This window comes from Nymphalis io, chromosome 6 (genome assembly GCF_905147045.1).
Source record: "Nymphalis io chromosome 6, ilAglIoxx1.1, whole genome shotgun sequence".
In the NCBI taxonomy this organism is placed as follows: domain Eukaryota; kingdom Metazoa; phylum Arthropoda; class Insecta; order Lepidoptera; family Nymphalidae; genus Nymphalis; species Nymphalis io.
The window spans coordinates 2,036,670-2,050,432 of NC_065893.1; the positions used below are offsets into that span (position 1 = coordinate 2,036,670).

Here is a 13,763-nt window from a genome sequence, read left to right on the forward strand (position 1 = left end):
AGTAATTATTTTCAATCACTGTTTGTGATATCGTTCGAATCAATTGTTAGTGATTTGCTTTATTGGCACTAACATATGCTTTATGCTAGTACATGCTCATCATTACTCTCATGCCCAGTACACTTACATTTAAACGATCGTTTTTATACAACAAATTCGTTATCTGTACGACAACGATACTTCTACAATTAAAGTTAAGCAAATAACATTTAATTGCATTTAGTGAAAGTTTAAGTGAGTTGTTTTTTAGGTTTGAACCCAGGACATCGGGATCGCGACCTTATATAAAGCCACTAGACCAACGAAGCAGTCATTTATATAATAGGATATTATTTATACATAATACAACATTTTAGAAAAGACTTCTCAAATGTCTAAAACATATTTGTGGAATATCTAATCCGCAAACAGTCTAGATTGAACAATTTTTCATCAGAGATAGCGGCCATTATATAAGGCCTCCATCGAAATGTAAGATTATACTAAATATAATATTAAAGATAGCCCAAAAACCCCTAATCAAACTAAGCTACTTTGACCTTGCATGCTCGATACAGACAATCGTCTGTCTAGTCGACTCGATCAATTTTCATTTATTTCCATAGATTGTCGCTGCACAAACCATTTTAGTTTCATTGTGTCGATATTTAAATTATTTTATTGTAAAATCTGATCATTTGTGGCACTAGCAGTAATGAGTTGTTATCAATCTACATTCGAAATTGTATTCTATAACACTTATTATACGGTTCATTTTATCAGGTCCTTGCTCTGCGCTACTGTTTTTGTCATATTTCAAATTAATTTACGTGTATTTGGTTAAACGATTTTAATTAATTCGTTTAGTTTCCAGTTAGTATTATGCTAAAGCGCTTAGTCTCAAGTATTAAGCCCTTGTTATTAGTCATTGAAAGCCTTCTATAAAAGTAAAAGTCAAAGTTTGAAACCAAAACCGTAATGGTATTCTTAGCGAGAACTAATTTCCACGAAATTAAGTATTGATGAGGACAAAATTGCAATCAACGCTGGTCGGAAGCTGGAGATTTGAAAACAATAGACGACTTAATGGGTTTTTCGAGATAATGGAGGAAGTAAGAGCAATTCTTAAAGCTGTTTACTGATTGAGTTTTATGTTTATTTGAGTGAGGATTTCGTTGATGTTCTGGTGCGATTAAATTAAATTTAAACATATAATAATAATAATAATAAGATCCTCCAGACCAATTTTGGCCACGGTGGCGAATCTCAAGAGAGATTAGCCAACTACGCAGGAGATATTATAGTGCACAAGTGTGTGCTCAAATACAAGTGCGCTCTCTATTCCCTAACTCTCATAATCAACATACATAAAAACCCAATAACTTTTAATTGGTCTGACCCGGGAGTTGAACCCAGGACTTCCGGATCTGCGGCCTTACATACATTGTCGATATTTAAACAAGTATGAGGTATTCGTTATGGACCAGATGGTGATCGACCAGTACCTAGAAGATTGGAGTTCAGTTAAATAAATAATTTTATTTAACATATTCAAATAAGTAGCATTTGGCTGTATAGAATTAATAATTTAGTAATGTATCGGAGAGCAACAATTATAGTAAGTCTTTGTATTATCTGTGTCACCTATATATGTGTTGTCTTTCTATGGTAACTTGCAATAAAAGAAGTGAAATTATTGTGCAAATGAAAATCTCGATTTTATTATAGAATCCCATACTTACTGAAAACCAACAAGTTCGAACAAGGACTCGGCGATGAAGGAAAACATCATAAAGAATCATATCATAACATGTAATAACAAAAAAATATATTTTAATTCATATTAGTGAAGCTCGATGAAAAAGCTCCAAACATTTTTCTCAATAGAAAAAGAGAATTTAGCCCAACATTGGGGTACAGTATTTACAGATATTCTTTTAATTAAAAGAATAAATAGGGGATAAAAGCTGTGACTTATGTATAAACATTTATAACATTGTATGTATAGAAAAAATATAAAATTAAAATACTACTTTAGATATTTACCCTTTTATAAAAAATAAAATTAATAAATAATAATCAAATTACCAATGAAAACATTATAGAAATTTAACTCTTGATTGGAAATTAAATCAAGTTACTGTGCTATCAACTGATTATTTTATTATCAATGTATCTACCGTTGATACAGTAACAGCCTGTTAATGGTTCCACTGCTGGGCTAAGGTCTCCTCTCCCTTTTGAGGAGAAGGTTTGGAGCTTATTACACCACGCTGCTCCAATGCGGGTTGGTAGAATACACATGTGGCAGAATTTCAATGAAATTAGGCACATGCAGGTTTCTTTAATTAAGTAGCTTATTTCTAAAGATTGAGGGAGAGTCATAAAAAATGTCAATGTCAGGAATTGATTTAACGATATTGTTATATTTATTACACAACCGTACTAACGGAGCCCGTTTACCAATATGAGACCACGCAAGGAGTATGAAATATTTGGTGGGTGTGAGTACTTCTGTGTGCCTTAGACGGAACTGATATCAGTATTTTTTCAATTAATTCTGAGTTGGTTAACTTATAGTTGATAATACTATGTAGGAATTTAAGTTCTAACATTTCGCGCCTACTCCGAATAGAAACGTTCTTTGTATAACTGTCTGTGCAAAAAATCATTTTCATGAAAAGCAGGATGTTTCGTATATCTTACATTAATATATAAATTTAAGGCTTCGATTAATTTTAAATTTTTTGCTCACTTGCCCTGTCAAAGGTGTTCAGACGGCATATTTTATATCAAAGTACATTTGTAACTAAGGCACGCACGCTTTCAACGAAATTCAGTACCATTCAGTATACAGACCTTTTTGTAGAATGAGTCGTGAGAAAGAAAACGTTTTGAAGTAATGAATATTTGAGAAAACATTTTTTATTTATTTTGTACTCTCATTGAACATTCTACATTCTCGTTTTTGTTCGTTCCGCTTTATTGTATATTTTATTTGTGACCCTTTGAGTTATTTTATGATAAGTGTAAGAAACAATTATTGATTGATATTACATGTTTTTATACAAATGAGTATTTTTACCTAATTAAGTTTTTAGAAGTGGCCAGTGCGTTTGTGCTTATCGTACTGTCAAATTGATAATGTTCCTTTAGCTTTCACCAATTACTGTCTCATGAAGAAGGGTAGGAAGGAAGTAAGATATCTAAGCTATTTATGAATCATATATGAACAAATTAATCAATAACATTAAGATATTTTTCAATTAAATTAGAAATAATCGTGCCGTACGAGAACCATAGCGTGCGCTTATTGATAAAAGTGTATGATAATAAAGTGAGTTAGAATTGTTCCCCTCTAAATAAAAGTCCGAAGCACTATAAATAATATGTCCATCAACTAAATGATATCCGTGATGGGAGGGATAGGTTACGAAACCACTGGTTATGAACAATCGTAAATTTTATGGTATGGATTAAGTTCTGAAAGCAAAAATAATGTCCCACTGCTCTTTCCCTCTTTCCTTTTGAGGAGAGCGTTTGCAGTTGAGTTCACTACGGTATTACAATGCGGTTTAGTATTGTTTGAGAGGTATATTTTCGTTTAACAATTGATTGGTGGAATGATGCTGATTTTCTTAAGAAACGATGATGATACATACGAGTGGAATAAAAATTATTAACACCAATCAGGGGTATGTAAATTCAGAATTACTTGTCTGGGCTTGAACCCGCGATCGTCGCTTCAAATTCATCTATTGCAACCAAAAATTGGACCATTGGCTGTTTAATTATTTAACTCTAAATAAAGTGAACTAACTACTGTGTAATTATTCGTACCTAAACTTTAGCAGATAAGTAATGAAACATTTTGAATGTTTACTCAACAAATTTGCAAAATATCATGCTTAAAATTCATATAGAAGCACAATAGCAATTTAAAAGCAATCCTTGCGAATTTTCTCATTAAACTCGTAAACTTTGATAGTGGTTTCTTAATTGCTAAAAACACAACACACAAATAATTATTGTGTGCATGCCTCGTCGTAAATATTTAATTGCCATAGATATTTAATGAAAGAAAATAGCAATGATTGTCTGTCATAGCTCTAAAATTAAATATTGCTGACTTCTGCCTGTATTTTAATGAATAAACGAAAACTAAATATGCATAATTATGTTGCTTCGTTGTTGTAGTAGCTAGTTTAGACTCCGAGTTCCTGTATTCGAACTCCGGGTCAGACATTTGAAAATAATTCAAAGGAGTGTCCTTTTCTTTAGAAACGATACGGTTTTTTAAGCACACACTTGAGCAATATAGCATTCGCTTACTCTCTGTCACTTCTTTATAATATTAGATAGATAACTGGTGGGAGAGCTTTGTGCAAGCCCGTCTGGATAGGTACCACCCACTCATCAGATATTCTAGCGCAAAAATTCAAGTATATTTGAAAGCCGTTAAAATTGTGGTTTAAAATAATGTTTTTGGGTTTAAGATCTAAGATTTAAATCCTATAAAATATAGGTACTTAATAAATATTTGTTAAGCTCAGGAAAGCGGTCATTAATATTAGATAAGTAACTTTGAGTTTCGACCTAGTATTGACGTCATGACATCGAACTAACTAGTGAAGAGAAATTCAATGAGTTGTATGTCGAATGAAGGACCGGGTACCGATATAAATATAGCGATGTACGTAAACATAAATTTCATATACATTGTTGTTTTGATTGTATGTAAACAAAATAACACTGATTTTGTTTTCTAAAATATATATAAATAAGATAAATTTTAATGGGAAGACGTTGTTAAATTCAATATAGCATCGAGTTGTTTAGTTAATTTTGTGACCGAAATAAAATTTTACAAATTATTTTTACATTTACTGTTGTTATATTATAAACTAGCAATATATTATTAAAAAAAATAATTTATTAAAAAATTGAAAATATGCTTATAAAATTATAAATTATAAATGTATGTATATATTTTTTTCTTTATTCAAAATTAGTTCTTCATTCACTTAACGATCAGCCTTGGTCGAGTTCTAAGTAACCTGTGGTGTTTATCGTCACTTCAAAGCTGTTATCAGAGATTTAGAAGTAAAACTAATTTATAATTAATTTAGTAGAACATTAATCAAACACTGTTTTTAGTACATAAAATATCAGAGTTGTTAACAAATCGCATGGGATTTCTAAACCTCAGGTGTTTATATTTACTGTACCTGACTGCCTCGTTGATCTACTGGCTAGATATGAGGCCGCTGACCCGGAGATCCTGGGTTCAATTCCCAGGTCGAGCCAATAAAAAAGCTATAAAGCTTTTTCTGTAAGAAAGTTCTCAGTAGCAACCCGGAGTCTAGAAGTTGGAAGTGTATGTTGTTCATAAACCATGCCTCGGAAAGCACGTAAAGTCATTGGTCTTGCGCCTGAACTCTCCGGTCGTGTCGGATTGCCGTACCATCGAATTATGAGAGCTAGGGAATACAGAGTGCACCTGTGTTTGCGCACACATTTGTGCACTATAATATGTCCTGCGCATTGGATAATCTCTCTTAAGATTGGAAGTCGTGGCCGAAATCGGTCTGGAGGCCCTTATTACTTACTGTGCCTGCCATTTGAATGCACTATAGTTCCATACCGGTGTGGTATTCTAGTAAGAACTTACTTTGATTCTCAATCGTAAATTGTTAACAACCGACTTGACTATAGACTATGATACGCTATTTTGATACATGTACTATTTAAATATTATAATTATTATGTAGCCAATGTCAAATATTACATTAGAAAAAAATTATGATCCTTTTCTGTACTAGCTTTCAAGTTTGTTCTTACATTATAGCACGATGAATTTTGTTTCAATTTTATGCCTTAGTTAAGAAAATAATACATATAACATAAACGGAAATCATAGAACATAGTTGTGAAATACATACATACATACGTCATCAAGTCTTTGTCGTCCACTGCTGGACTAGGCCTCTCCAATGGCACGCAACTGAGCTCGATCCTCAGCTTTCAATCTCCATCCACTTTCAGCCACTTTGGGAATATCGTCACTCCACATAGCCGAGGGCGTCCTACGCTACGTTTGCCAAGGCGTGGTCTCCACTCCAGAACACGTCTACTCCAATGGTTACCGTTTTTGCGATATATGTGTCCAGCCCACTGCCACTTCAGCTTACTAATCCTTTGGGCTATGTCAATAACTTTGTTTCTCGGTTGGATCACCATTTTTGGGCTTAGATCCTTCAGATAAATATATAATAATATTATAAAACTTAGTAGCATATGTAACGCAATTAAACCAAAGCATTAACAGAGATAGAAGTTCCTACTTTTTATATAATTAGGCCATAATTAAATTTTTGGACGACTAATTATGTAGTTATTTTGTTTATAATATCGGTATGTGGAAGAGCATATGGGTCATCTGATGATAAGTGGTCACCAACGCCCATATACATTGACGTTGTAAGAAATGTTAATCATCGCTTACATTGCCAATGCGCCACCAACCTTGGGAATTATAATGTTATGTCTCTTGTGCCTGTAATTACACTGGGTCACTTATCCTTCAAACCGGAACACAACAATACCAAGTATTGCTGTTTTGTGGTAAAATATCTGATGAGTGGGTGGTACTTACCCAGACGAGCTTGCACAAAGTACCACCAGTATTTGTATGTATGTTAATATTAATATATATATGTGTGTTAATCCTAATTTGAGTTAAAAAAAACCATTCTACTTAACGATAGGAATAATTGTTATCAGCTGCTTAATTGCTACTTTAAATGTACGTCACAGTGTGTTGAAATTTGTGCGAACGAAAAGAAAATGAAAAAAAAAATGCGCCGTCTAGTGACAATCATCGAAATTATATACAAATCGCAGTTAGCGTCAATGCTATCGAATCGGTGCTTATCGAATCGGTGAAAAACTCGCACTAGGCACGCAGATGTTTTAATTTCATTTCAATTTTTATGTAATGTTGTTTATGTATGTATGGAAAGTACATTTGAAAGTGTCTGTTATAGCCAATTGGATGTATTTAATTTTCCTTATACGGCTTTGACGGACCGGTTGGCGTGGTTGGTAGATACTTGCCTTTCACGCCGAAGGTTGTGGATTCGATTCCCACCCAGGGCAGATATTTGTTTGCATGAACATGTCTGTTTGTTCTAAGTCTGGGTTTAATTATCTATCTAAGTATGTATTTACAAAAGTAAAATAGTAATTGTAGTATATCAGTTTTCTGGTTTCTATAGTACAAGCTCTGCTTAGTTTGGGATCAGATGGCCGAGTGTGAATAATGTCCCAGGATATTATTATTATTATTATTTCTGCTTTGCAATCAATTGACGATTGACCTTAGCGATGACTCAAAATAAATTATTTTCCGATAATTTTTTACTATTTATAAATAACATAATGTTAATAAGAAGTATATTTGACAACTCTAATTTTAAGTATTTGAATATTATTCAATATTATTTTTAAGTGGAGGTCAAAGTTTTTTATGTAGGTCGTTATCTCAACATTGTATAAACATTGCATTTGGATCGCCTTTTGTTACGACAGTACTCACTCTCTCTTCATGTCTTTGTTATCATTTGACATTTAAAACTTATTTACGATTTTCTTTTGAAAAAAATATTCATCTGCGTATAAACCTAGATTAAGCAAATAATAAAGTACAAAGGAACCTTTAGTACGTATTTAAAAATTTAAAAAAATTTAATTTTATTTTCTTCAAAAAACGTGTAAAGCACTTAGTAATAAATTGTTTTTAATTATAGCTTTATAAAATTACCTTAAAGATATAGATTTTGATCAAGATTGATGATATTATTACTTAATCTTAAGAATATTATCCATGCCCTAAACTTTATCACGATCTATAATAATAATAATGATTTCCTCCAGACTGATTTGGGCCACGGTAGCCAATCTCAAGAGAGAGAGATTAGCTAACTACGCAGGAGATATTAAAATGCACAAGTGTGTGCGCAAATACAGGTGCACTCTCTTCTCCCTAGCTCTCATAATCCGATGGGACGGAAATCCGACGCGACCGGAAAAAGTTCAGGTGCAGGACCATCGGCTTTACGTGCTTTCCGAGGCACGGGGTGTACACACTTCCAACTTCCAACGATCTATAATATATTCTATATAATTGTATTATTTGTTCTTCTACAACTAATTCATATTCCGTTCTATTAACTTTAATAACACTCATTTTGAAATGCTTTTCAACTTCAATGTCCAACTATAGCTTATTCTAATCTAAAGAATACTAATAATATATAATAATATAAACAAACCTCAAAAATATATATTCAATGCGATATGCAACAAAAATTTCTCGATTATTATCCATATTTATAATACAACATTGTTACACACAACTTGGCAGACATTAAAACGCCATTTTTACACGAATCCATAATGAAACTCGACCAATGATATAATAACAAAGTTATTTGTCTTTACTCGACCTGAAATTGGTACGAACCATATTAACTTTACTGACTATTATTCAGGTACAATGTTGTTCTAACGTTACATTTTCTTAGAGGACTTACCCCTACTAGAATCAAATTACTACGAGTATAAACAACTTTGATGTAAAAGTTTTATGTTGACACATTTTTTTTCCTTACGGTGAAAATTATTACTTTGATACATTAGTAATGTGTCTCGGTAATGATGATACAGCTAAGATACACCGAGTTAAAATAGATGAAGCTTCCTTTAGCGTTTGATTAGTTTGTACAGAATACGTTTATCGACAAAACGCGCAGATTCGAAACGTGATCAGCATGTTGAGTATTCTTAAATTACGTTACAAAAGTTTCGTTAGCAACAGCTAAAGTGTACTAAGAGTTCATTATCATAAGACTGATTAAGCTTTGTATTTTGTATCTTTATTCGTGTAAGTCATGTCTGAGTTTCCAAAAAACTAACTACTCATTACTTATCCTTGACGGTGCATTGACGATGTAAGGAATGGTGAATATTTCTAACAATGTCAACGTCTATTTGCGGTGGTGACCACTTACCATAAGGAAGTGTATCTATTTTATAATAATAATAACAATATCTTGGGACATTTTTCTCACACGGCTATCTGATCCCAAATTAAGCTTGTACAGAGCTTGTACTATGAAAACCAGACAACTGATATACTATATATACTATTTTGATTTTGTAAACACCTACTTATATAGATACTTACACCCAGACTCAGGACAAACAGACATGTTCATGTACACAAATATCTGTCCTAGGTGGGAAACGAACCTACAACCTTCGGAGTAAAAGGCAAGCACCACAAACCACGCCAACCAGCTCGTCATTTTTTTAATAAAACAACTGTGATTTTGAAGATGATTTTGAAAATAGAACATACATAACAACGATATGGGACTATATATATAGACCGTTTAGATTAATGCTAATATTTAATGTTATTCGTCACTTCTATGTTAAAAAATGTTACTAACAATTATCATAGATACAAAATGCATGCTATGAATGGTTACTCATTCCCACTAAAATTGCTTTGGGAATTTAATCTAATAAAGTGCTATTCCCTAGAATATGTTCCTTTTTCAAATTAATATTAAATAATTTTAAAAATCCAACATTTTAATTTGCAACCGGGCACTGCGCAATAACTAATGCATACTAAGAGTTAGTTTTCTATATAAAGGTAGTATTTATTAGTAATCCTGATTAAGTACATAAACTTACAAGCGATATCTAAAAAAAACGCGATATATACTGCAAGCGTAGGCAATTGTAAATTGTTATATAATGCGGCAAAGACGTGTAAGGCGTTATCAGTATAGATTATGTAAGACCTCACGAAGATCCCCCTCTGTTAACAAGCAGGCGAATGTTATATACTACATTATGTTATAAATTTTAGTCAAGTTAAAGCAAATTCTTAATTCAAACATTTTTATTTGGTAACACATTGGTAATATAATGAATGGTTAATATTTTAACAGTACGAATATATATGGGCGTTGGAGGTAAATATTTCAAACACACAAAGAATATAGCATACTATTTATTTATTGATCGTATATAGCCGAAAGGCCCAGTGGTAAGAACGCGTAAAAGAAGAAGAAATCTTAACCGATGATCGTGCGTTCAAACCCGGGCAAGCACCACTGAGTTTTCATGTGCTTAATTTGTGATTATAATTCATCTCTTGCTTTACGGTGAAGGAAATCATCGTGAAGAAACCTGCATGTATCTAATTTCACCAACCCGCATTGGAGCAGCGTGGTGGAATAAACTCCTTCTCCTCAAAAAGGGAGAGGAGGCCTTAGCCCAGCAGTGGAACATTCACTGACTGTTACTAACTAACTACTAAGCTATTGTCCAAAAACCTACCATCGCTTATAAAAGCAATACTGCATAACTGATCCGAAGAAAGAAACGTCGAAAGAAACAGCGGCTATTATTTTTTAACAATTGTTATTGTTAGTATTTATCTTTTAAATGAAACCTGGAGGCGATCATTTCATTCCCAAGATTTGTTGAACTACGATGAAGTCATCACTTTTATCCTTTATCATGTAAACGTTACTTAACTTTTAATTTAATATTGCCGTTAAACTGAAATATAAATAATATTTATTCTGTGTAACTCGTACAAATTTTCTTTGTGTGCAATCAAGTGATGATTGTACTTACATTATATATGGATTGATATCTTAATATTGTTTTTTTTTTTTAATTTAAAATAAAAACATAAAAATGCTAGCAAAAATTATTGTTTTTGAGTTTGACTATAATGCAGCCATCTATATAATATACCCTATAATCAATTTTATTATATTTTCTTTACTTTTAATGGCTTATTATTAGCCTCTTAGTACTCAACGTAAACAGTCAGTTGTGTATTATTAAAGAATATTAACTAGCCATCGCACACGACATATCAAAGATGCCACTAAAAGTTTCATTCCATGGTAAAGTATTTTTATGTACGAGAATATTAATGGTCTGAAAATTATATATATTTTTTACACTTATATTCTTCGGACAGTGTTATTTGAATATGGAATATCCTTTTTTATATTGTTTTAATTCTAAAAAAGTATTAATGCGTTTTCATCTCGATATTGTTTTCCAAATCCAAAAAAAAAAATACTTTTTTTGTATGGGTATAGGTAGGTATAGGCTTAAGATGAAGAATAAAAGTGCCGCCAGTGCCGCCTTGTTAATAACAAAAACCTGTAAATCAATATATTTTCAAATCGTATGTTATATTTTTAACATATAGTCTAAGTTTCTATAAGATATAATAATATATTTATAAATTATGTACGTAGTTTTTATGAAAGTATTTATCGTGGAAGCCGAGATGGCCCTGTGGTAAGAACGCGTGAATCTTAACCGATGATCGTGGGTTCAAACCCGGGCAAGCACCACTGAATTTTCATGTGCTTAATTTGTGATTATAATTCATCTCGTGCTTTACGGTGAAGGAAAACATCGTGAGGAAACCTGCATGTGTCTAATTTCACTGAAATTCTGCCACATGTGAATTCTACCAACCCGCATTGGAGCAGCGTGGTGGAATAAGCTCCAAACCTTCTCCTCAAAAAGAGGAGAGGAGGCCTTCAGCCCAGCAGTGGGATATTCACAGGCTGTTACGGTACGGCATTTATCGTGGAATTGAAATATATTATATATTTTATGTAAATATCTATGTATTTTAACTCTCATAAATGCATGAAATACGAGAGTTTGATGTTAAGGGGCTGAGTAAGTACTGTGTTTAAAGCTCAAAGTTCAGACAGTAGTGGGTTGAAAAATTCTATCGTCATTATTGATCATAGAAATTAACTAGACTTTTAGTACTTTTGAAAGTCTTTGTTAGTATTATTTTTAATCTAAATCCCTTTATTTATTTGTTAAAAAAACAGCTCAGAGTATCCGATATAAATATAACGAACGCAATGACATATTATAATACAAATTATCAAGTTACTTTTGTTTTCGTTAGAAACATTTTGATCGAACTTTACATAAAGATACGTTTTATTTAAATTCGAAATTCGATCTTATTTTTTTATCCTTAGCAAGCCCAAGGGATTGTTGACACACAACACAATTATCTATGCCGTGCTTCGAAGCGAAAGGTAATTGACCTTATGCGGACGGGTCATAATTTAGTTCCCACGGTTCGCAGAACAGTACCAGTACTTGTAACTAATACAGATAAGACCTTTAGTTGTTCAGCGATCCAGCTATGATTTTTCATACCAATAGCGACTCCTACAGCTGGAAATATCCAGGCAGAAAATAATAACGACGGTTTTAATTCGATTGAGATGTGTAAGACAATTTATAATATAAAAAAAACAATGTCTTTATTTACCTAAAAAAATATATATTTTCTAAGTATGTGTATGTGTACATTAACCGAAAATAGTAGGTTTAAATTCGAGTGTAATTTATCTAATGATGGATGAAATAAGTTCCATAAATCCAATTTCAGAGCAGCGTCGAGAAATAAGATCGAATCTTATGTCCAGCTATGGGATATTATCAGAGTGATACATATTTTGAGTAACCCTTGTTTTTCTTTGAAATAAGTTTCATAGGAATAAAATATCAATTTGTGCGTTCAATAGCATAGAAACAATATTTTGTAGGGTTTTCATCATCCTGGAGCTTGTGACTACTTTTTTATATAAAATCGGTAGGCGGACTTGCAAGTGGGTAAGTGGTCCCACCGACTATAGATCTTATCCCATCGCCCATCCCTTAAGCCACTAACTTTGGAAATTAAGATGTTATGTCCCTTGTGCCTGTGCTCTGGCTCACTCACCCTTGAAATTGGAACTCAACAATACTAAGTGCTTTTCGGTAGTAGAATATCTGATGGCGACTAATGCCCTACAACCAAATAAATTATTTTGTATATTTACAATAATATGTTTTGTATAAACAAGAGGAGTACAAGAAAGGTAAACACCATGTTTCTGATTCCGTAAAGTCAATACCTGGGGCAAGGAATAGGTATTGGAATAGTATAGTAATATTCCTCTTACATATTTAGCAAGTGGAGTTGATTTTCGTACAAATTATGCAAATTTTACTGTTTGCGGTATAACATGAATTAATTAGCGACAAGGAATGAAAACTGAATTGGTTGCTAGTTATTTTTGATGGAATTTACATTCCGGGTCGCTTATAACTTTACGTCCTTTAATTACGTATCATAATGATTTAAGAGTACGTAACTACTTCAATAGAATATATTTAGATTTGGTTTTGAGTGAAACACTTTCGTATGTGAAACGGAACTGAAACTTTTTTTTTAAACGTGGAGTGGCCAATGAGCCATGTGATAATGAGCGGTCACTACCGCACACATACAGCGGTACTGTATGAATTATTAACTATGGATTACACCCCTAATATGCCACCAACTTTCCCTTTACCTGTAGTTACACTCATCTATCAACCCGGAACACACCAATACTAAATGAGGCTTATGGTGATCGAATATTATGTGATAAGTTAGAGATTTAAAATTCCTAAAAGTACAACAAGATTTTCAGCTTCTAGTGCAAAAGAGTTTCATTTCGGTTTTCGATATCCTGGGACATTATTCTCACATGGCCATCTGATCCCAAACTAAGCAGAGCTTTTACGATGGAAACCAGACAATTGATATACTACATATACTACTTTTCTTTTGTAAATACATACTTATAAAGATAATTAAACCTAAACTCAGGACA

At 32.7% G+C, this 13,763-nt stretch overlaps 1 protein-coding gene across 2 annotated transcripts in view; it reads left to right on the forward strand.

Moving 5' to 3' along the window:
* Positions 1-13,763, forward strand: part of LOC126769168 (uncharacterized) — an 84,942-nt gene that overhangs the window by 34,709 nt on the left and 36,470 nt on the right. The gene's annotated exons all lie outside the window — the stretch shown is intronic.